The sequence below is a fragment of the Pteropus vampyrus genome, unplaced genomic scaffold (genome assembly GCF_000151845.1).
Source record: "Pteropus vampyrus isolate Shadow unplaced genomic scaffold, Pvam_2.0 Scaffold7, whole genome shotgun sequence".
Taxonomy (NCBI): domain Eukaryota; kingdom Metazoa; phylum Chordata; class Mammalia; order Chiroptera; family Pteropodidae; genus Pteropus; species Pteropus vampyrus.
The window spans coordinates 14,105,489-14,130,221 of record NW_011888788.1 but is presented as its reverse complement, the minus strand read 5'-3'; the positions used below and the strand labels follow the sequence as shown (position 1 = coordinate 14,130,221).

The 24,733-nt window shown below is 39.4% G+C and overlaps 1 protein-coding gene, 1 non-coding gene and 1 pseudogene across 3 annotated transcripts in view; 1 reads left to right on the top strand and 2 right to left on the bottom strand.

Moving 5' to 3' along the window:
• Positions 1-12,308: 12,308 nt before the first annotated feature.
• LOC105299506 lies at positions 12,309-22,730 on the top strand (annotated as a pseudogene).
• The window catches only part of DTD1 (D-tyrosyl-tRNA deacylase 1), a 154,808-nt gene continuing 146,974 nt past the window's right edge, over positions 16,900-24,733 (bottom strand). Inside the window, exon 6 of one of the 2 annotated variants that reach the window (XM_011370711.2) lies at positions 16,900-17,470. The gene's annotated coding sequence lies outside the window, so the exon portion shown is untranslated. The remainder of the gene's footprint in view (positions 17,471-24,733) is intronic. The other variant, XM_023537646.1, reaches the window with a different exon arrangement.
• Positions 24,267-24,385, bottom strand: LOC111746719. Its single transcript, XR_002783247.1, has one exon. It is a non-coding gene; the product is annotated as a 5S ribosomal RNA (ribosomal RNA).

The following is a 24,733-nucleotide window of genomic DNA, read 5'->3' as shown; positions in this document are numbered from 1 at the left end:
CTTTGGCTGATTCTGGCCATCCAACTGTTGAGTCATCCCTAGCATTAAAATATTCCTAGGTAAAATCTTAGAAATTGGGCTGCAGAGACAAGTCATTCCTAGTGTGTTCTGCCCAAATTCCTGACCAACTGAATCTGGTAAGCATAACAAAATAGCTGTTTTAAGCAGCTAAGTTTCGGGGGTAATTTGTAAAATAGCAATAGTAAATAGAATGGCAAGTTACAGCACAAACAAGCAGGTATACAGCATGGTGGTCATTCTGAAGCTGCTTTTACATCACAGGCAGAGTCCTCGGAAAAGGAAGCTTTGGTCCCTCTTTTAAAACATTTAAACTGTGCTGGAGGCTCAGCCTGTGTCTCAGCATCTAAAGAAGAAAGATAGCAGTTCTGCTCTGGCATGTACCAGCAGGTAAGACCATTAATATACACAAAATAAGAGTCAGTGTGGCAGTGTTTGCAGATCACCAGGTGAGATCACCTGGAGCATTTGGCTCTGACCCAAAGACACTTGGGAAGGCAATAATAGGAGGAGACTCTGTCTGGTCATTTTTCAAGGCCTCTTTTACTCTGACCGATCAAATATAAAATTGGAAAATCTTTAATGAGGAGACTACTTTATATTTTGGAGAGAGTTTGAATATTCTAGGTTTCTCTTGAGGTGAAAATACTACAAGAACTCAGTTCCCCCTTTAATTATTGCTAATACTATGGCTAAAAAAAATCTGGCTAAAAAATGACAACTAAAACATGGTTTGGGCATGTGTGATGAGAGGGAAAATATCAATTTATATGTGCAAAATCAAGTAAAGAGGCAGTAATTGTACAGACAAATAAGGCCACAAGCTGTTTTGCACAATTACTCAGATGGTAGACTTACAGCAAGAGTGATTCCAGAGGCTGCCTCCTCTAGGTAATTGTTCCAGCACCCAATTTTGCTCTGACACAGCTGGTTCAAACTGGATCTGAATTCTTAGGGTGGCTTGAATCATAATCACTAATTGACCCTAATGTTTCAGTAGGTTTTGAGGGCTCTGGTCACAACACTTCCTCACTTTCCCCCTACAGGGTAACAGGAGGTAATTGCAGGTCTCTGGATGCCTTGCTCTCTTGACCCTCCCTCACCTTCGTAAGGAATCCCTTTGTTAAAGTCTCTTGAATCAGCTAAGACAGATTCTGTTTCCTAATTGTTGCTGTTGATGAATAAAACCTTTGGTCAGTGCAGACTTTAGAAAGCTAGATAGCCTTTCCAACAAGATTCTCCTGGTTCTTCAAGAACAAATTCCCTGTGGATTGGAACATTTATCACTTAAATATTGCAATCAGATGCAAGAAGGGAAAAATAAGGAGCAATGGCTTATATTATGAGTTGGCAAGCTTTTTCTCAAAGGACCAGATAAGACATTCAATATTTTAGGCTGTAGGTCACACAATCTCTGTCATGACTATTGAACTCTGCCACTGTAAAGTGAAAGAAACCACAGACAATACATAAACAAATGAATGTGGCTATGTTCCAATAAAACTTTATTTACAAAAACAGGCAGCTTGCCCATGGGTTGAAATTTGCCTACTTCTGACTTATACGAATTAGTGGTTTTTCTTACGTAATAAGAAGACCTGAGATCTGTGGTTATGATGATACAGTTCAGCGAATTTCTAACTGGCGCTGTATTCATCTGAAGGCTCAATTGGGGCTGGAAATTCCATTTCCAAGATGATTCATCACATGACTGGCAAGTTGGTACAATAGTTGTTTCCTTTCCTCATGGGGTTGTCCATGGAGCTGCTTGGCTGTCCTTGTAACAAGACACCTGGCTTCCCCTAGAGCAAGCAATTCAAGAAAACAAGGTTGAGCTCCGCCGCCTCAGCTTCCCTAGCGAGCCCTGCCGCTGCCAGAGCAGCTCCTGTGGCGGAGCAGGAGCCAGATGGTCAGAGGAGCCCAGCAGCCCCAGTACCCATGGAGTCGCCTTGCCCCTAAACTGACTGGACAGTGGAGAAACCACCTTGAAAACGGAAAAGCAGCCTTGTTTAACTTCATTACCCCACTGCCAGACTCACAGTAGCCTGACTGGGTTCCCCTCCTAGAATCTATATATAATTCATTCACCATGTTGTACAAGTCAATCTGGTAATTCTCATGCTGAAGATTTTTCTATAGTTCCTCATTCCTTATTGAACATAATTCAAACTTTTAGCCTAATCATAAAAAAAAAGAGACTATCCTACGAGGAAAGGAAACATGGTGGAGTGAGAGATGTCCCCAGATCTCTCCCCTTGAAACAATAAGCTGAACATCTAAAACTCAACAAAAAACACCAAACTGCACCCCAGCACATCTGAGCATGAGATCTGCGCATAACAGCTACCACAGGTCAGAACCCCAGGTGTTGGGTGGTGGACTGGGAGAAATAAAGAAGCTGCCCCTCGCAGCACTGGAGCTCCTTGTCGGAGGAAGGGGAGGGGAGAAGGTGCAGAAACTTCCCTGCCTGGGAAAGTTTGTGAGTTCCACGCAGCCAGCGGCAGGGCCCAGTCATCAGGGCATAAAGTAGAGAAGCAGATGGCAGAAAAACAATAGTTGATTTTTACCAGCCGCAGTTGCAAAACAGGCTGAGCCGCAGCTCCCAACCCCCAACCCAGAGGGGTCCTCCCCTATACCCTCTGAGACCAATCACCATGGAGCCCCAGGGAAATCTGAAAAACGCTACCGAAACTGTTGCTGACACTGACAGGGACTGAAACTGAGGCTTGTGAGCATGATTAAATATCTACGAGAAAATTTAAAAAGCGTTATTAAGACTTTATATAAAGCAGGGATCTAAGAGGCTTAGACGCCACCTACTGGAAACCAAAAGAAAAGAAGAGATGAAATACTGCCATTTTCAACTGAAAAAGTTGAAAATCACATATCGCTTATACATGGGCTATAAACTTAAAAGCAACAAATGAAGAGGATAAACAAATAGAGACTCATGGACATGGACTATATAGACTAGTGGTTACAAGAGGGTAGGGGGTGGGGAGGAAGGGGGAGGTAGATGGGGTAAAGGGGGACAAATATAGGGGGTTAGGAGGAGGGTGAAGTGGGTAAAGGGGATCAAATATATGGTAGCTGAAGGAAACTGGACTTTGGGTGGTAAACACACAATAGAATATACAGATGTCAAATGATAATGTACACCTGAAAATTATATAATTGTATTAACCAATGTTACCCCAATAATTTAATTTAAAAAGAGAAAGAAAGAAAGAAAACAAGATTGAAGCCGTAGTGCCTTTTCTGATGTACTCTTGAAGTCTCATATCATTCTACTGAGCACACAGGTTAGGCCTGATTCAGTGAAAGAGGGAACTACACAAGAGCCTGAATACCAGAAGGTGATGATCCTTGGGGCCGTTGTGGAGGCTGGCAACCCCATCACTTGAAAAGCCGCATGGCTACCAAACATGCCTGACACCTGGAGAGCAAGAAAAGGGAAGGCAGGAAAGGACCCAACATCTCTGGAGGGGAGGACCTACTGTGTGTCAGCTTCTCCTGAGAAACTTTTCTAACCACCACTATTATCCCCAAAGTCTATAGTCTCTTGGTATCTCTAATGAAAACTGGGAAAGTCCAGAACTGAGGACAATCCCTCTAGCATGTGGAGTTGACCAAGGTTTAGAGCTCTTTGAAGGTCCAAGAGGATAGTGGAATAACAGCGTTGAAAGGCATATTTAGACAGAGACTATTAATGCTCACTTGGCCTCAGGTCTCTGCTGTGAACCAGGCTGACCCGGGAAGGCCTGGCTCCTCCTACTCTCTCTACTTTGATGCTCAGAACCACCCTGACCTCATTTCTGGGATGGCTTGTAATTCTCAATCCCACTGCCATTCTAAACACCTAAAAAACTTTAGAACATTCTCAGTTTCCCATTTCAGCCCAGACCTACTGAGTCAGCATCTCTGGTGGCAGGGTTCAAGCATCTAAATTTTTAAAATTATTTTGATGTGGTGTCCAGCTTGACAGCCTCTAGCACAAACACCAGATCCCTTTCAGTGAGGCTGGAAGTAGATTAGATGTTTTGGCAGCTATATTACCTTTGCAACTCATTTGCAGTTTGTGGGTTACTAAAACCCAAGTTCATTTTTGAAGAAACTCCTCTTCACCTAGGTCCTGTCTCGCCTATGTTTTGCAAGTTTTGTTTTACCCAAATAATTCTGTTTAATTGTATTGTATTGAAAATAAGCTCTAAATTCTAGCATCACTTGAGGCTCTCTCACCTTTCTACTTTGCAAATCATCCCACTTGATGAGCTTGACTTCATCCAAGACATTAATAAGTGTGCTGTCTGGAGTGCAGACCTGCGGCATTCCCCTGGAAAATTCTGGTGCAAAACTTATCTGCCACAAACCTCCTGGCAGCATTCCAATCCTCTATGATTTATCAAACTTTAATAACAGCTCATAAGGTCATAAGAGGATCTGTATTTCTTGCATACCCTTGATGGCATCTTAGGTCTCTCCTTCTATCTTTTACATATTCCTAGTCTACATAAATTGTTTTATAAGACCAGTCATTGTTCTTCTGGAGAAGACAGAGGCAGAACAGGTACTGAGTGGTTCTGCCTCTTCTGGAGCCAGACGGTCTCATTCAAATCCTGGTTCCTCCCCCTTAGTATCTGTGTGCAAAGTATTTAATGGTTCTGTGCCTCAGTGTCTCATCTGTGAAATGGGGGTTATAATAGTACTTTTCTCATAGGGCTATTTTAAGTATTAAATATATGAGTACATGAGAATCGCTTAAAACAGCATCTGGCACATAGAAAGCACTATGGAGGATTACCCATTATCATCATCATCACCATCATCATCATCAGCATCATCACCAAATCGTTGTTGATGTTGCTATTATTATCAAAATTATTTGTCCAAGAAGAGCAGCAACCTCTTTCTTATGTCCTTTTAAGGGGGAACTGAATAGATTTTTAATTTATTTTCCTATACTTGTCTTAGGTTTAAGTTACTATTCTTTAGGTGCTTCAGAGAGAAGCTTAGGTCATTAATTTTAGCTCTTTCTTCTAATATATGCATTTAAGCTATAAATTTCCCTCTAAGCACTGCTTTTACCCCACACATTTTAATAAACTATATGTTTATTTTCATTTAGTTAAAACATTTTAAAATTTCTGTCAAGACTTCTTTGACCCATGAATTATTTAGACGTGTGCTGTTTAATCACCAATTATTTGGGAGTTTCCCAAATATTCTTGTTATTGATTCCTAGCTTAATTCTGCTGTGGTCTGAGAATTGACTTTGTTTGATTACTAGTCTTTTAAATTTGTTAAGGTGTATATCATGATCCAGAATGTGGTCTATTTTGGTGAATCCTCCATGGGAGCTTGAGAAAAATGTTTATTCTGCTGTTTGTGGATGGAGTATTCAATAAATGTCAATTAGATCAAGTTGATTAATAGTGCTGTTCCGGTCAACTCTATCCTTATTGATTTTCTGCCTGCTTGATCTATCAATAACTATAATAGTGGATTTGTCTATTACTCTTTTTAGTTCTATCAATTTTGCCTCACATATTTTGATGATCTGTTGTTAGGTTCATCCATTGTTATGTCTTCTTGGAAAACTGACCCATTTATCATTATATAATGGCCCTCTTTATCCATATAATTTTCCTTGTTCTGATGTCTGCTCTGTTTGAAATTAATATAATTACTTCAACTTTCTTTTGATTAGTGTTAGCATGGTACATCTTTCTCTATTCCTTTACTTTTAACCCTTCAGAGTATTCATATTTAAAGAGGATTTCTTATATAAAATATATAGCAATTTTCCTAGAGTTTAAAATTTACATTTTAAACTAATCTAAGTCCACTTTTAATAATACCACACCACTTCACATGTAGTGCAGGTAACATAACAGAATAGTCTGAATTCTTCATTCCCATGCCTTGTGACATTGCTATCATTCCACTCATCCATAGGCTACAATGGCCAAATACATCGTTACTATTATTATTTTAAACAGGTACCTTTGAGATATTTTAGAGACCAGGACAGGGCCTTTAGATTTCTTTTGAATGCCAGCCGTTCTGTTTTAGAGAGGGAGGTGAGACCTAAGCTTTCTCAAATAGAAAGTTACTCCAAATCCTCTGGAAAGGAGGACTTCAATTAAACATCTTAAGAGCACATAGGATGTAAGCACTGTGATGGGAAACCCAGGCCTTCAGATAATCACGGAACTCAGATGTCAGCTACTTTGACACCAGTCTTACAGATGAAGAAACTACGGCCATGGTGGGAAAGTGGGCAGTTCCTGGGCTAGTCTGGAGAGAAAAGAAGCTACAAAAAGGCAGCCTCACCCTGGACTGAGTCCTTTACTGAAGGATAAAAATGTAGCAACAAAGGACATTATCATATTCTAACAGATATAATAGCGTAAGGACAATAAATTAGAGAAAAGAGCATTAGTGTAACTGAAGTTAACAACTGTGCCGTGGTTTTGTAAAAGAGGTCCCCTATTCTTAGGAGACTCACACTGAATTACTCAGGGTTGAAGGGCTGTGAGGTATGTAACTTATCCTCAAATGTGAATGTAATTTATCCATGAATGATTCAGAAAACATGTGCACATATATAACAGGGTAAGGGACCAATAATAAAGCATTTGGGGCAAAATGTTAGCAATAGACAGATCTGGATAAAGGATATAAGAATTTTTTTTTGCATTATTTTTGCAACTTTTCTGTAAGTTTGAAATTATTTCCAAATAAAGAACTTCAAAAGTAATCTTTTCAACACTGTAGTAGAACAGGTTGTAATCTGAGATTCCTGGAATTCCGGGATTTTTCTCCGTATTTCTAGGATCTTCATATCGCCGGTCCAAAAATGCCAAAATATAGTTTAATTTTATAACTGCTTTTCAGAGAGGTGAGTATACTAAAATGGGTTAGTTATCCTTGTCTTGGGGATGGGGGACATCTGGAATATCCTGTGTAAGGGGAAATGAGCCCGCTTTATTCCCAGTCAAATGGTTGATGGATTTATATCATAATTATGCCCAGGGACTTGCTCTCAATCAAAGTGCAGCTTGATGTGGCTTTTTCTAGGATTTCCCCCTGGGCAGGGAGGGCCTCCTCTTTCTCTGTTCTCATTTAGAAGCATCCCATCTTCAAGAAGTAGTGAGAAATGTGGAGAGAACATTGTTTGCTGTCAGTTATCTATGTGGCATTTCTGTTTTCCAGTTGAGCAGCAACACTCACTTGCGTCAATGTGTGCCAGAAAGAAATTCAAAAACTGAAGCGAGTAGCATGCCTACAGAGACCTAGCAGGCCACGCTCTGGGCCACAACTAATTGTTCCATGTCTTGCACTGAGCTTCCTCAGAAGGGCACCCCATTCATTATACCACACACAAAAAGCAAAGCCTGACCCTGTGCTTGGCCCAGATGAGAGAGACAAAACCCTTAGACCAAAGCTCATTTCCTCTGAATACCACCCCAAATGGTCCAGAATCTGGAGTTCTGGTATTTCTCTAAGGATACTGCCCCAATTTCACTGAGTAACCCGCAAATGGACAAGAAGAAGACTCAAGTGGGAAAGATTTGTAAGGTCTTGAATGGGGCATTATGTCCAGATATTAAATCTCCCTTGAAATTCCCAGAATATTGCTTCTCCAGGTTTGTTCTCTAGGTATATTTTTGTATAAACTGTTCACTGTGTCTAAATATCCCCTATATGTCCCAGACCACCAATTAAACTGCCCTGGCATTTCCTTCAAAAATCACTTCCTTTGAATGCTCTGGAAGACCTACTCAATCATCTTCTGAGCACCTGGTACCTGGTTACTACCTGTACTGAAGTACTTGCCACTCTGCTCTGGTTACCTGCTTACATGTCCGTCCGTCTTCTCAGCAGACTATGCATCCTAGGGGCAGGGCTCAGTTATATCATCTTTGTATGCCTGGCAACTAGCATGGTGGCTGATATAGACTGCTGAATGAATGAGTGAATGAATGAACTAATGAATGAGCAAATGAACAAAGAAACAAAGAAACAAATGAGGTCCAAGAATCAGGAGCCTTAGGTTCAAGTCATGGCTCAGTCACTATTTCTTTGACTTCAAGCAAGTCAGTTTCTTTCTTGGTGGTGTCATCTACATAATGGTGAGATTCTTCCCTGGCTATAGTATGGAATTGTTCCAGCAAAAAGGTAATGTCTGTAAAAGCATTTTTACATGTAAGATACTATCCCATATGTGTTATCGTTAAGGTTTAAAGGAAGAAAGGTGTGATTAAGAAGCTTTGTAAGGGGAAAGTACATTGTAAGAGCTATTACACTAGAGGTTCTCAGCCTTAGCTGTTCACAGAATTACCTGGAAAAATTACATCTTTCTGTGTTGTGTATCCATTAACAAATTATTATTGCTACCGTTATTTTTAATACTATACTATTCATAAAAAAATAACTCAAAATGGATTAAAAACTTAAATATAAGACTCAAATCATAACTCCTAGAAGAAAACATAGGGGAAAAATTTCTTGACATTGGCCTTGGCAAGATTTCTTGGACATGACACCAAAAGCACATGCAACGAAAGCAAAAAAAAAAACAAAAAAATAAAATAAAAAAATAAACTAAGTGGTCCTAAATCAACCCCAAAAAACTTCTGCACAGCAAAAGAATCAACAAAATGAAAAGGCAATCTATGGAATAGAAGAAAATATTTACAAATCATATATGTGATAAGTGGTTAATATCCGAAATATATAAAGAATTGATTAAAAAACAATAGCAGAAAATAATCATAATAACCCAATTAAAAAATAGGCAAAGGACCTGAATAGACGTTTTCCAAAGAAAATATGTAAATGGTCAATAGGTATACAAAAGGTGCTCGATATCACCAATCATCAGAGAATGCTAATCAAAACCACAATGAGATACCACCTTATACCTACTAGAATGGCTATTATCAAAAAGATAATAAATATCAAGTGCTGGTGAGGATATAAAGAAACTAGAACCCATGTGCACTGCTGGTGGGATTGTAAAGTGATATAGTCACTATGGAAAACAGTATGGATGTTGCTCAAAAATTAAAAATAGAACTACCATATGACTCAGTAACTCTATTCTGGGTATATATCCAAAGGAAACAAAATCAATATCTTAAAATAAATGCCAGCATCCCCATCTTCATTGAAGCATTATTCACAAGAGTGAAGATATGGAAACAACCTATCTATTGATGGACAAAGAAAATGCAGTAATTTATTTAATTTTAATTAATTTAGTTACATGTAGCTAGGTGGCTATTGTATTAGAACAATTCTGAAAGTTCTGACATTCAGGGTAGAAAATAGGAGAGTTCCTTCAATTTAAGGTAAGCTTCAGAAGAGGAAGAAGGCCTGACCATCTCTGGCCTGCAACACCAGGACAGCAAGTGCTTGAAATACAGACCCTCAACTGAAGACTTTAAAGTGAAATGGGGGGCAGAGTGCTTAGATAAAACTGTTAACATATGTGACACAAAAAGGACTATAGAGAAAAATCCCCATAATTTCCAAAGAAATTAACTACAAGCTGGTAACAGCCCTCATGGCTTCAATCTCAGCAAGAGCAGTAAAGGGGCCTGTACACTTCAGTAGGAAGGAAACCCTGAGACAGGCAGCCAGGCATGGCAGCAGGCTGTGAAGGACCACCGAGTCTGGCAAACAGGTGACCAACTCTAATGAGGGAACTAGGGAGAGTTACTGAAGGGACGGAATTAAGACAGAGGGAAAGAAGGTTGCTGGAAAATTTACAAATAGCTGTAAGAGAGGCTGCCTGACAGGTGCTGCACCTTTGCCTTCATAGAGGGAGGAGCCAGGGGGACCTACACCATGCTTCCTCTCAGTCCTTGGGTTGCCTGCAGATGCCTCTGTTTGTCTGAACCTAACAAGAAGCAGGGAGCAAGTGCACCCAGGTTGCCTCCCTGGACAGAGAAGTGTGGAGACGGGATCTGGACAGGCTAACGGGATGGAATGAGTGACAAGAAAAAGGGGATTTGAACAAGAACGATGTTCAGGGCAGGACTGTAAGACACGCACTGTGTGAAGATGGCGTCCAACTCAGTTCTGCCTTCCTTCATGTAGTCATAGTGGGGCAATCCAGTAGGAATAGAGACAGGCTGAGAATGCAGGCTCTGGAGTTTGATGGCTTGGCTTTGAAGCGTAACTCCATCACCTCCAAATGGAGTGGTTCAGGAAGAGTTCCTGTTGGGTGACAATTCCCTGTGGCTTCTGATGATTCTGCACATCTTCTGAGCAGAGGAACTGGCTGCCTTTGCTCTGGAACTATATTTCCAAGGATCTTTAATTGTGGAAATTGGGGTTCAGGGAGCTAGCACAAATGCTGATATCAGCTTCCACTGCTGTAATAAAGCTCAGTCCTGTCTCTGACCTGGGTCTCCCATTTTCTGATGGCACCGAGGAGACTATGGCAAGCTAACTGGTTACTCTGTAAATAGGATAAGATCTAACACCCTTCACAGCTCTTGACAGTTACCTCACCTCTCTAAGCCTCACTTTCCTCAACTCTAAAATGGGAATCAAAAAGAGATGTGGTAATTACAAAAGTTGGTATTCATAAAAGATTTAGAATCGCTTTGGTCATGGTTAAATGCTCAAATGGTTAGTTTTTTATCTGTAAGCCAAATGTTCCAAACTCAAAAAAGGTCATAAAAGAAGATGTGAAGCCCGTTATAGTGAAGCCAGACTTAATAGGTCCTTTGAATGAAATTTTAAAAGTTCTGAAATAACTTAAAGATGTAATTATGGAACAAACTTACCACTTAGATAACTTAGAAAAATATTCTGAAAAGAGAGGAGGCAGACAACCAAACGTCAAAAATCCCAGTTTCAAAAAGATGGATACTACACACATTAGACTGGCCAGGAAGATGCGGATTTCTAAGAATATTCTAGATGATTAGACAGATGGTTTGTGAGCCTGTGGACAAGAACACAGTGATCACTGGAAGCCAGCATGAGTTCACAAGTAATGCATTGTGCTGTACTAATATTTTTTTTTTCTGAATCATTGGATTAATCACCTAAATACTGTGAAAATAGTATAGCATGATTTTAGCAAGAACAGGTGATGTGGGAGGGAAATGTGGGTTGAATGAGAATATAAATAATGCATCTATTGGCCTGAAAGAAGAAATCCAATAGAGTGCCAACTCTATCCTGTGCATCTGTTAGCCAAGACTTGGATAAAGATATAGAAAATGTGTCTGAAGATGACACAAAACTGGGAGGAATAATCAGCATGACATTTGAAATATTTCAATAGTCCAGAATCACAGGCTGAGCCCACAAGAATAAAATTAAGTTCTTCATTTGGGTTCTTGACTGGCCAGACAGTTATATGAAATAAGCCTGGGATTTTAGTTACCTGCAGGTGTGGTGAGAGCCAAAAATGCGATGCAGGTACTGAAAGAAAGCACTTCTGGTACATTGAGTTGCATTAGCACAGTAACGTGCCTGGTGTCCCAGATGTGAGTGCACCATTGCAAGGTGCTATACCCAGCGCCTGTGTATATCTCTTGTTTAACCTTTACTACTGTGCTCCAAGATTGTATAGATGAGGGATGGAAGTTCAGAGAGCTGAATGAACAAATAAACTGTGCCGCATTTATGCAGCAAGTCAACAGCACAGCCAGGATTCAACTCCAAGTCTGTGTAACCCCTTGGCCTATTGAGACCACTAGACCACTAGACCACTGTCCAGGGGCCTTGGTCACACCACATCAGCAGAGCTGTACTCAGTTCTCAAGGGCACATCACATGGTAAAATGCTTGATGAGAGAGCCTCTAACTCACTAACACTTAGGGAAGACTCAAAAACAAAAAAATTATTTTAAAGGCCCCTATAAATATGGAATATATTATCAAAAGTTAATTTAACAAATCTAAAATACCATCACAAATACTTTCATAATGAGAATTTAAGGTTTTGTTTTCCAGAACCTCTAAAAATTTAGTGCACTAGAATCTGTACACCAAGAGAGAAAAAAAACCTTGGTAGCAACTGCAGGAGGCAGATTCTCCTCAAACGTGATTTCTCTTCTCTAATACCATCGATGGGAGGCTCTACTTTTGATATTATTCCATGTCATCTGAGATTCTTTATCTATTTTCAAAAGATTCAAGTCAGCAATGAATTGTGAATTACAAATTTTAAAAGTCCCTTTGTGAAAAAGGGCAGGGAATCTGACAAGTCAGTTTGACAGGAAAGATCACCACTCTGGCTTTAGAGTTACTGAAACGACACCATGTCGGAGGAGACGGTGTTTGTGGAATTATGTGTTCCTTACAATCAAATCAATGAAATACCACATTCTCTATCTGCCAGTTGGCACTCATCTAGTCAGGATGCAGCTTGATAAAGAAAATGCCTTCCCAAGGACCACCAACTGTGGATGATGCTATGAAGTATCTTTATTTGGTCTATGTTTTGTGTCACCCAAAGAGCTTGGTTTCCTATAAACCACGAAAGGCAAGATTAAATGTAGCCTAGTACCCAGTGTTATCAGATGGTGTTCTGTCTAAAGTACAAGTTCTGCCAAGACTCCTCCGAAAAGCCGTACATGGTACGACTCTCCTCTCCCATCCTCATTCAAATGATGTTTTAATGGACAATAAACAGCAAGACTTATAAACAAGCAGAAAGGAGGAGTTGGAGATGTTAGGAGGCACATACAGATGGATAGTTTTATATTCTGCAAGTAGAACTGCACCCAAAATCCAATTTTAGTAATTAGTCCACAGTAAGAGTTAGAAACAACCTTCAGAAGAGTAAAGGGGAAAGAGGAAGGCAGAAATTAACTACTTTTTTGATGCATCTGTGGATGTCATGGGCCTTCTTCTTGAACTTTTTAAATTTATACCATTGTCCTGCGGCTAGATCTGACCCTCTTGAGCCAGTCTTCAGTGTACACACTGCTTCTTCTCCATTCCTAGATGTTGAAAGTGAACTTCAGGACGATGGAAAAGCTTTCCTTTAGTCTAATGCTACAAAAGTAGCAAACATTTTCCAATATTTACCATGTTCTCTGCATACTATGAAGAAGGGAAATTTTTTAAATAAAATGTCCCCATATATAAGTAGGCTCAGAACTTCTACTCAAACACCAACAGCTCCCAATATCACCATCCACTTTTTTCATTGCCATCCGTTTTCTTTCTTTTTTTTTTTTTAGAATGGGAGTTTCTTTTTTCCCAGCTTTATTGAAGCATAATAGACAATTAGTTGCTCATACATTGTACGATTCAATGTTTTTTCGATTATACTTGGCATACAATAATATATTCATTTCAGTTGTACAGCACGTTGATTAGAGATCTATATAACTCATGAAGTGGTCACCCCACAGAATCAGGTACTCCTCTTCCCCCTTAGATACTGTTTACAACGTTGTTGACTATTTTCCGTATGCTGTACTTTATATCTCCACAACTACTTTGTATTTATCCATTTGTACTTCTTAATTACTTTGCCCTTTTTTTGTCTTCCCCCCTAACCCCCTACCCATCTAGTAGTTCTCAAAATATTCTCTGCATCTGAGTTTATTTCCATTTTTGTTATTTTCTTCTTTAGACTCCACATGTATGTGAAATCATGTGGCATTTGTTTTTATCTGACTTACTTCATTCAGCACAATACCCTCTAGGTCCATCGAGGCAATATTTTTCCCATCCTCTTCCTTTTAGTCTGTGTGTGTCTTTTAATCTGAAGTGAGTCTCTTGTAAGCAGCGTATGTAGGAGTCTTGTTTTCTTATCCATTCACCTGCCCTATCTTTAATTGGAGTACCTAACATTTTTCCATTTGAGGTACTCATTGATAGGAATGGAGTTATTACCATTCTTTATTCGTGATTTTGATACGTTTTTTCTTCTTAAAGAAGTCCCTCCAACATTTCCTGTAATACTGGCTTGGCGTTGATGAATTCCTTTAGCTTATTTTTGTCTGGGAAGCTCTTTATCTGTCCTGCAACTCTAAATGATAGTTTTGCTGGATATAGTATTCTTAGTTGTAGATCCTGGGTTTTCAACACTTTGAATATTTTGTGCCAAGCCCTTCTGTCTTGCAAAGCTTCTTTTGAGAAATCGGCTGCCAGTCTTATGGGAGCTCCCTTGTAGGTAACTAAGTGGTTTTCTCTTGCTGCTTTTAAGATTCTTTGTATTTAACATTTGGCATTTTAATTATGATGTGTTATGGTGTGGGCCTCCTTGGTGTTGTATGTCTATTTCCTTCACAAAGTTAGAGAAGTTTTCCATTATTATTTCTTCAAATATATATTCAACTTCTTGTTTGGCCTCTTTGAGTACCTCTATGACACAAACATTGTTGCCCTTGTGCCCCATAGGCTCCTTAAATTATTATATTCTTGGTTACTTTTTTCCTGCCATTCTGATTGGATGTCCTTGGCTTCCCCATCCTCTATGTCGGTGGTTCGATCCTCTTCTTTATCCACTTGGTTGATTCTCTCTAATACTCTTCATCACAAATCATGTATTCTTCATTTTTCACTGGTTCCCTTTTATAATTTCCATTTTTTTTTCTGTTAAAGTTATCAGTGAGTTCACCTACACTTCCCTTAATTTCACTGAGCATCTTTATAACGAGTGTTTTGAACTCTGCATCCGTGAGATTGCTTGACTCCATTTTTCCTGGATCTCTGTTCTGTTCTCTCATATGGTTTCTGCTTCTTTGTCTTCCAATTTTGGCTGCCTTTCTATGTCTGTTTCTATGTAGTAATCAAAGCTCTTAAGTCTCCCAGTATTATTAGCATGGCTTTGTGTAGTAGGTGTCCAGTGGCACAGTCCTGAGAAGGGTTTTGCTGCAGGCCAAGTTGAGCCCCAGCCTGTGCCCCTCCTGGGGCCACCTGTTAAGATTCAGCAAGCAATCCACAGATGCTGTGCTTATAGTTGCCTCAAGAATCCACAGCAGAAACCAAGGACAGCTGCCACCAGAGTGAGTCTTGGCTCTGCTCAGCAAGTGGCACAGTACTTGCCAAGAACACAACTGAATGTGGCTTGGGCGGGGCCACGAGTAGGGGAGGTGGAGTTTCAGGTAATCCGGAAGGAGTGACCAGTTACCCAGTTTGATGCCTTCTCAGGTATGGCAGTGCTGCGTCTGCACACTGGGATGGGGGTGGGCTCAACAAAGGAACAATGGGTACCACCAGCACTTCTGCCCAATAGAAAGCTTCACTTCTGGCCCTCACTCTGACAACTCAGTGTCCCCTTGAAAGTCTCTTGTGACCCCAGAGTAGCCGACCTGGTGCTGGTGCTCAGAGCAAACAGGTCCGTCACTGCGGAAGTCTGCTCACGGACATGGTCCCTGTAAGAAGCATCTACAGCTGCCAGCTACAGCTGCAGTAGCTTCTTTCTCATTCACCTGCTGGTGACTGGGCAGCCTCACATCTTCATCCCTTCTTACCTCCAACTGTTGCTGGGTGACTTCTTATTTCTCTCCCTAGTTGTAGGGCTTCTGCTCATCTAGACTCCCAGGTGACTCTGCTTGCCATTTGCTGTGTTTCCATCTCAACTTTGATGCGGTCGCAAGAGGGGATGAGCGAAGCTTCTATCATTACACTGATTTGCCCAGTTCCTTCCATCGCCATCCACTTTTAAATCGTGCTTTACCTTGAGTCATGCTAGCATCTATGTTAATACAACTTCTACCCATTGCTCCTAGTTTTGTTCCTTACCCAGTATCTTGTCCATATCTTTCAAATATTCAGAGTTTTGTTTTTTTCTCTTCAGCTCTTCTTCTTTTATGGTTTTCAGACCCTTCAGCAAGTTGACTCCATGGCACTGCTCACACTCCAATTTGTCTAAGTCCCTTTAAAATGAGATCCAGGAACTAGACTCTGAGCTATGTGAGACTTTATCATATTACCACCACCTAAAGATTAAACACATTAGCTCTTCTCTCTATGCTATCCTCATTACCCATTACCACAAGAATAGGCTGCAGCTGTTCAATAAGCATTACTTGGTGATGATAAAATGTTGTGGTAGGGAAACATATGACAAATCTGTTCAGCCAGTCCACAACCATACAGCTGAGTTTACAAAACTGTATAGTCAAGTTACTTTAAATTTGAATCCACTCTGTAAAAGCCTACCTAGATAAATCAAACACAAGAGCTTCTTGCACTTCACTGCCCATAGAGCTGGGATAGCTGACCAGGAGTTTGTATGCAATGATTTCAAACCTAGAGGTTTAAATTATCATGAATTATAATGGACCATCTGTATCAGTTCAGAACTATTTCAAGAGAGGATAACTCTGTTTATATAATCATTAATATATTATAGATACATTATATAAATGTATATATTACTATTGATACCATATAATATCTCAAAATGATCACTATAGCTATGCTACTAGTAGATTAATATGAACTGAGAAACTCTGGCAGAATGTGGTTCTTTCTTCACATAACTGTGGGGATGTTGGCTTGGAAATATGAACAATCATGCAACTCCTGAAAAAGGGCATCTGCATGTCTAACATGCTGAAGCATTCCTCCCACCTCCCTATGGTAGATAAACCATACATGGCAGTCACACTTGGTCTCAGTAATCTGGCCATTCTGAAACTAGATTCCCTTCCTACGTACACTCCCATTTCCTGCTATCTCATGTCCAAATAAAATTTCATCAACTATAAATTATCACATTCAGGTTCTCACTGTAGAATCAGAAACCTGTGTAGGTCACTCTGAGAAGGCCTCTTACAAGAGGATTATTGGGGGGAAAAAGTATAGATATAGAGAGTGGTCAGATATGTTTTTCTATAGAAAAAAATTGTTAAGCAGAAACACAGAAGGATTTGTTTATTAATAAAGTGGCCATGGAAGTTTGTAGTTTTATTCTTTCCTTATAGAAAAAAGAGAAAATTTACAAGATGCAAAGGTCTCATACAATACATAATCACTGATGATTGTTCTCTTTACACCTTAACATGGGCCTTGGATTGGCCAGTGCTGGGAAAAACATGGACAGCATGAATGCATTTGAGACCCATCATGGACACGCAGAAATAAACCACACTGTGAAAGGAGAACTTGATGACAAATGATGTTGTGCCAGCCTGTTCCAAATGCAAGCCAAGATATCATAGGAACCAACAATACCTTCCTGTGGGGGAGGTACAGGTGTATGCCCTGCTGCCATGTGCATGGGGCACACTCCCCTGTACTAGCAGCACTCTTCCTCTATTAGCAACAACAGAAAATGGTAACGTTCCTTTGGTGGTTTTGTTATTGTTGTCGTTGTTGTTTTGCAGGGCTCTTCCGGTTCTCAATTTCTTATTTCTGTCTTCCTTTTAATGACTCAGTTCCAAATTCTTAAAGCAGTGTAGGTACTTAGCATCTTTCAGGAATTTTTCAGTATCCAGTTCTGCCCAATGATAATGCACTAAAAAGAACAAAGATAAGACACATAGCTCAGAAGGGTCCTGAAATTTGTTTTCAAATCCTATTAAAAATATAACCAAGCATAACAAAATAGCCAAAGATACCCTTTTCCAAGTTTATATAATGACAATAGCGTGACAATGTTTCACTTTACTGTGAAAAATCTGCCATGTTGTTATGTATAATTTCAAATGCATTCTCTCCAAAGTTTCTAATTTATTAGAACTTTATTCTTAGCGATCATAAAGACACCAAAACAAATATCCGGGAATTAAACGATACACTTTTAAATGGCCTCTGTAACAAAAAGAAGTTACAAGACAAATAAGAAAACATATCAAAGTAAATGAAAATGAAAATGCAACAGAGTGACACTGAGATATTCACCTAAGGCAGTGCTCAGAAGGAAATTTACAGCATTAAATACGTCTACTAGAAAAGAAGCTGCCAAGTCAATAATTTGGGTTTTCACCTTAAGGTACTAAAAGAACGAAAGTATAATGAAACCAAAACAAATAAGTAGGGGGAAAATATAGACAGTAACAGAGAAAAATGAAATTTCGAACAGAAAAAAAGAAAAGAAAATAAATTAAAAGGTCAATAAAACTGATGAACTTACCAAGAAAAAAGACACGTTATGAATATAAAGAGTCAAAAAGGCAACAATAGTACAGATTTATAGATATTAAAAGGATAAAAAATATATATCACAAACAACTTTATGTCCACAAATTAGACAACATAGATGAAATGGACAAATTCCTTTAAAAAAATACAAAGCCTCATTTCCAAATACTTTTAACAATAAGGGAGGCAGAGGATTGAGAATACTAAAGAAAGCATCGGGACAGGGAATAAACAAAACACTTGTTCTTGGGATATTTTCAGTACTGCTCAAGGGATGGTAGGCTCTCCTGTATAAAACGTTCAAGTGTCTCAAGTTTCTCTCTGTAATTCTTAGGTTACAACAAAAACAAGCTGGTCTTGCTAAGATTTGTGAGGCAGGCATATGTCACCCAAATATTTAACTAAATCCTAAACTTACCAGAGCAGTTTCTGTTCCCTCAGATATAACCTCTAACTGGAATTCCTGGCAGTTCAAGTCAAGATGGCAGAATAGGTAAATGCTGTGTTCTTCTCCTCCCATAACCACATCAAAATTACAATGAAGTTACACCACAACCATCATTGAGAACCACCTGAAGTCTAGCTGAATAGAAGTCCTACAGCTAAAAATATAAAGAAGAAGCCATGTTGAGACTGGTAAGAAGGGGAGAGACACAGAATGGGCTGGTCCCTTACGTGCGACAAACAAGAATGGGGATGAATATTTCCATGTGGAAGTCCCCCCCTGAGGAGCGAGGGGTCCCAGTACCACACTGGGTTCTCCAGCCTAGTATCCAGGGCCAGGAAGTGAAGTCTCCACAACTTCTGACTGTAAAAACCAGCAGAGATTGTGGCTGAGACAGCAGGCAGCTGGAGACCCAGGTGCCTTCTTAAAAGGCCCATGCATGAACTTACGCACTGACAGACTCACTTTCTCTGAGCTCCAGCACTAGAGCAGTAGCTCGAAAGGCACCAGAGATATACAGTTAGGAACTGAATTATCTGGTTTCAGGGCAAAAGCGGGAGAGGAAGCTGGCAGACAACACTGTTCAGAAATGGCAGGTGGGTGCCTTTGTAGTGCTACTGAGCCCTCCTCATACCCAGCCTGCAGGTGCAGGTAGGCACCAAGTCTGAGTCTCCAACGACCTGGCTAACACCATTCACTCTGCACTGGTGATTCCCTGAGACCCTGCCCCACCCAACTTGCAGGCTGACCCAAGGCTCTTCCAGCCACTTTTCCATCCAAACGGCCTAACTCAGCTTATGCTGCAGACTTTCCTAAAATCTCTCAAAGGACCACAAACCTCAAATAAACAGTGTCTGGCCTTGGTATGCAATGTAGCTTATGCTAAGCGGCACCAACCCTGGCACTAGTGGCAGCCAGCCTAGTTTGCAGCTTAGCCTATCCCAGGCACCTCCAAGCCCAGCACAAGTGACAACCATCTGCAAATCACTCTGTAGCTCATACTAGGTGGTCCCAGGCAGGGCACAGGCTGTGGCTGACCTTAGCGTGCATCACAAGAGGCCCTGGAACCAAGACATTGGATGGCGGGCTTCAGATCACACCAGAGTATCACTCAACTACCTCCACAAATGACACACCCAAAGGGAAGACTAGCAGGAACCATAGCCCCGTTAAAGTGAATCCTATTCCACGTGGTCAGCCCCTGGATAATAGCTCGTCCACTGTCGTCATAGCCATTCCTCACATCCGGTCAGCCTGAGAATTAATCTACTGACATGCCAACAGTAATCAAGACTCAACTACAAAGACAGGAGGGCACACACAACTCATACAAGGGACACATCTGGAACAGCCAACTCAGGTGACCAGGGAGACTGTGCCACTGGGCCCCACAGTATGTAAAACCACTCTTCCAAGACTGGGAGACATAACAGATCTACCTAATACACAGAAACAAACACAAGGAGGCAGCCAAAATGAGGAGACAAAGAAACAAGTCCTAAATGAAAGAAAAGGACAAAACTCTAAAATAAAGAAACACAAAAATAAAGACAAGCAATCTACCAGAGGCAGTTCAAAACACTGGTTATAAAGATGCTCAATAAACTTAGGGGAAGAGTAGATGAACTCACTGAAAACCTAAACAAAAACATAGGAAACATAAAAATGCAGAGAGAAAACATAAAAAAAGAACTTATCATGAATGAAGAATATAATAACTGAAATGAAGACTACATTAGAGGGAATCAACAGTAGATTAAATGAAGCAGAGGATCGAATCAGTGATTTGGGAGACAAGGAAGCAAAAAACATCCAACTGGAACGGCAACAACAAAAAAAGAATTTTAAAAAATGAGGATAGTTTAAAGGATCTCTGGGACAACATCAAGCTTACCCACATTCACATCATAGAGGTACAAGAAAAGGAAGAGAAAGAGAAAGGAATTGAAAACGTATTTGAAGATATGATGGAAAACTTCCCTGACCTGGTTAAGGAAACAGAAATACAAGTCTAGGAAGCACACAGAGTCCCAAACAAGATGAGCCCAAAGAGGCCCACACCAAGACACAGCGTAATTAAAATGTCAAAAGTTAAAGACAAAAAGAGATTCTTAAAAGCAACAAGAAAAGCAGTTAGTTACTCACAAGGGATCTCCCATAAGACGGTCAGCTGATTTCTCAACAACTTTGCAGGCCAGAAGGGACTGGCACAAAATATCCAAGGTGATGAAAAGCAAGCACCTATAACCAAGATTACTCTACCCAGCTAAGCTTTTGAATGACAGATAAAGAGCTTCCCAGGCAAAAAAAAGCTAAAGGGAGTTCACAACCACAAACCAGTATTATAAAAATTATTAAAGGGACTTCTTTAAGAAGGAGGGGGAAAAAAGATAAAAAATATGAATAACAAAACGGCAATAACTACATACCTATCAATAATTACTTTAAATGTAAATGAATTAAATGCTCAAATAAAAAGAGATAAGGTGGCTGAAGAGATAAGGAAACAAGACCCATACATATGCTGCCTACAAGAGACCCACTTTAGATCCAAAGACACACACAAACTGAAAGTAAAGGGATAGAAAAAGATATTTCATGCGAACGGAAACAAACAAACAAAAAAGCTAGGGTAGCAATACTTACATCAGACAAAATTGATTTTAAAACAAAGGCAGTAACAAAGACAAAGAAGGACCCTGCAATTCCACTTCTGGGTATTTATCCGAAGAAACCAAAAACACTAATTCAAAAAGACATGCATCCCTATGCTCACTGCAGCATTATTTACAGTAGCCAAGATATGAAAGCAACCTAAGTATCTGCCAATAGATGAATGGATAAAGAAGAGGTGGTATGTGTATACAGTGGACTATTACTCAGCCATAAAAAATAAAACCTTACCATTTATGACAATATGAATAGACCTAGAGGGTATTATGCTAAGTGAAATAAGTCACGACAGAGAAAGACAACTACCATATGATTTCACTGATATATGGAAACTAAAGAAAACAAATAAACAAACAGAAAAAACTCAAAGATACAGAGAACTTGATGGTTGCCAGATGAGAGAGGGTTGGGAGAACAGGTGAAAAAGGAAGAGAGATTAAGATGTACAAATTGCCAGTTATGAAAAGTCACAGGGATGTAAAGTATAGCACAGGGGATATAGTCAATAATATTGGAATAACTATGTATGGTATCAGATGGGTACTAGACTTATAGGGATGATCACTTTGTGTAAGTTACATAAATCTCTAATCACTTTGTTGTACACCTGAAACTAATATAATATTGTATATCAACTCTAAATGAAAAAACTTTTAATTATTTTTTTTAAATTTTAGGTAGGCTCACACCTAGCCCAGCAGGGCTCGCCAACTTTTCTGCCTCGGCAACCCAAAGCAGGCTGGACAGTGGTGCACTGGTATGCTCCCTGTAAAGCTTGGACAGACCCATGCTCACCCAGCCGCCGCTCACCAAGACTGGAAATTCCACCGACCCACTACCCTGCCTCCAGGGTGGCCTTGGTGTTGATGACAGAGAACTCCATCAACTACCAGCAAGGGACTCTCCCTCACAACGCGTTTTTAGTGCAGACAGCCAAACAAGGCAGCAAGGAGGATATTCTAGGAAGAGGACATAAGTATCGCCTTAAGTTTTCTGTGGAAGAAATTATTCAAAAACAATAGCAGTGAACTGTACAGCTGAAGTGCTTTACCCTCCTATAGGACAAGATACTGCACCAGAAGTCAACTTCACATTTAAAAGAGAAATTGGAAAGAATCCAGATGCAGAAGATAACACATTCTGTCAAAGACTCAAGACCATGAAGAAACAACTAGAAGCACGAAATACTCAACAGTTTTGGAAATGTATCTCCAGAAATGAAGCCAGTTTGACATTTAGCCTGGGTTGCCTGTAGGCAGAATGTTACTGAAAACACATAGTATAAATGGTAAAAATTTAAACTGTCAAGCAAGTGCAAAGAAATGATGACTTCATTGTGTGAGACTACATCATTCCACTTCATGACATTGCATCTCAGGAGGTTATTCCTTGGCAAATGCAAGTTCTCTGGCATCCACAATATGGTAGTGAAGTAAAACATAATTGCCATCTGCCAAAGGAAGCACAAGTGGAATAAACAAAGAGCCTAACACTGGGTGAAGTGTCAATATGATTACTACTGATTTATATGTCAAATATCTTCACTGATATTTAGCTTAAGGAGCCAAAAAAAACTCCAAATTGTCACTCTGTATAAATGTCTTGATTATAGTACAGAACTGTATAGTTTCCATAATAGTGTCATGATGTAAGTGTCTTTAAATTTTTTTAATAAAAAAATAAAAAATTCTAATTGGATGAATTTCAGTAAAAGCAAAGGATTTTGATAATGGGGTTGCACCTGGTGATGCTACATCTGTGAATATGCTTCCAGATTCACTCAACACAAGTCACGTTCTTAAAAAATATCATATTATGAGCAGATGCCTCAATGGAATTAACAGCCTTCCACTCCTCAGCTTGATACCATGGTACATGGGCCCACATAAGAAAGGCTAGTTGGAACTGCGTCTGGTCCATGTTCTTTGATTCTATCTGGACCCACACGAGGGACTGAAATTTCTCCCAAGGCCTACCCTCATGCTCTGAAACCCACCTGTCACAGTCCTGCATTACTTCCTAAGAGACATCTAAATGACCTTCAGGGACATAATTTCTGGGGACCATATTACTTCCATTTTTAAGTAAAGAAAAGCAACTCACTTAAGTGACCACCAATTTAAAATAGACTGCTATAAACATAGCCTAGTATATGTGAAGCACATGGTAACCATAAACCAAAAATCAGAAAGAGATATACAAGAAGTAAAGAGAAAGGAATCCAAACACAACTCTACAGAAAGTAATCAACATACAAGAAAGCAAAAGAAGAAACAGAGAACTACAAAAACAATCAGAAAACAATTAATAAATGGTAATAACTATATATCTATCAATAATTCCTTTAAATGTAAATGGATTAAATGCTCCGATCAAAAGAGTAATGGATAAAAAAGAACACACACACACACAATGAAATACTACTTGGCAATAAAAAAGGAATGAAATCTTACCATTTATGACAACATGGTACTATGCTAAGTGAAATAAGTCACATAGAGACAGACAAGTACCATGATTTCACTTACATGTGGAGTCTAAAAAAGAATAAATGAAACAGAAACAAACACGTAAATACGGAGAACAAACTGAGGGTTACCATATGGGAGGGGAACTGAAGAAAATGGGTAAAAAGTGTGAAGGGATTAAGAAGTACAAATTGGCTGTTACGAAATAGTCATGGGAATGTAAAGTACAGCAAAGGAAATATAGTCAATAATATTGTAATAACTATATGTGGTATCAGTTAAGTATAAGACTTACCAGAGGAATCACTTCGTAAGTTATATAAATGTCTAATCACTGTGCTATATACCTGAAATTAATATAATATTGAATGTCAACTGTAATTGGAAAAAAATTTTTTGAGAAAAATTTTAAAAAGCAACCATTTGCTCATATATATATATAATATGTATATATATTTTATATATATGTATAAAATATATATATTATATATATAATTTTTTTTAGGTGAGGCAACCCTTAGTTGACTTCACAGATTGCAAGGACCTTGTCAGCTTACAATCCCTTATTTTTTTTTTATTTTTTATGCCTACAGCACCTGGTCTTCCTAGGTGGTCTCCCATCCAAGTACTAACCAGGCCCAACCCTGCTTAGCTTCTGAGATCAGATAGGATCGGGCACGTTCAGGGTAGCATGGCCGTAGACTGCTCCTATATTTTAATCAAGATGTTAACCCAAACCTAAGACCCTGAAACCTATTAATACTTCTCTTATCACTTGCAATACTAATAACTGAAATCCTGAAATTGGTTCTCACACTGACCTTTGGGGAACTACATCTTGTTGGTATAAATAAAAACCTTTGTTTTTGAACTCAAAATGAGCTTTGGGAACCTGCTTAAATGTATTATTCTTTTACATTTACTCCAATTAAATATTCTACATGTTTTAATGCTTTGAGATAATAAATGTATGCTTCAAATGCTTGATGTACAGGTGGAAATAATAAGGTTTACTACAGAAGGGCAAATGACCTAGAAAATGTTCATGGTA